Below are 225 nucleotides of genomic sequence, written 5' to 3'. Positions count from 1 at the left end.
AGACAGGAGTCCATCCAAATCCTAAAGGAGAACACAGGTAGCAACCTTTTCGACCTTAGCCGCAGCAACTTCTTCCTAGAAACATCGCCAAAGGCACGGGAAGCCAGGGCAAAAATGAACTATTGGGATTTCATCAAGATAAAAAGCTTTTGCACAGCAAAAGAAACAGTCCACAAAACCAAAAGACAACCGACAGAATGGGAAAAAATATTTGCAAATGACATA

This window comes from Callorhinus ursinus, unplaced genomic scaffold (assembly GCF_003265705.2).
Source record: "Callorhinus ursinus isolate GAN/ISIS: 27379988/994484 unplaced genomic scaffold, GSC_fseal_2.0 scaffold116, whole genome shotgun sequence".
NCBI classification, from domain to species: Eukaryota; Metazoa; Chordata; class Mammalia; order Carnivora; family Otariidae; genus Callorhinus; species Callorhinus ursinus.
This window is presented reverse-complemented; position numbering follows the sequence as displayed.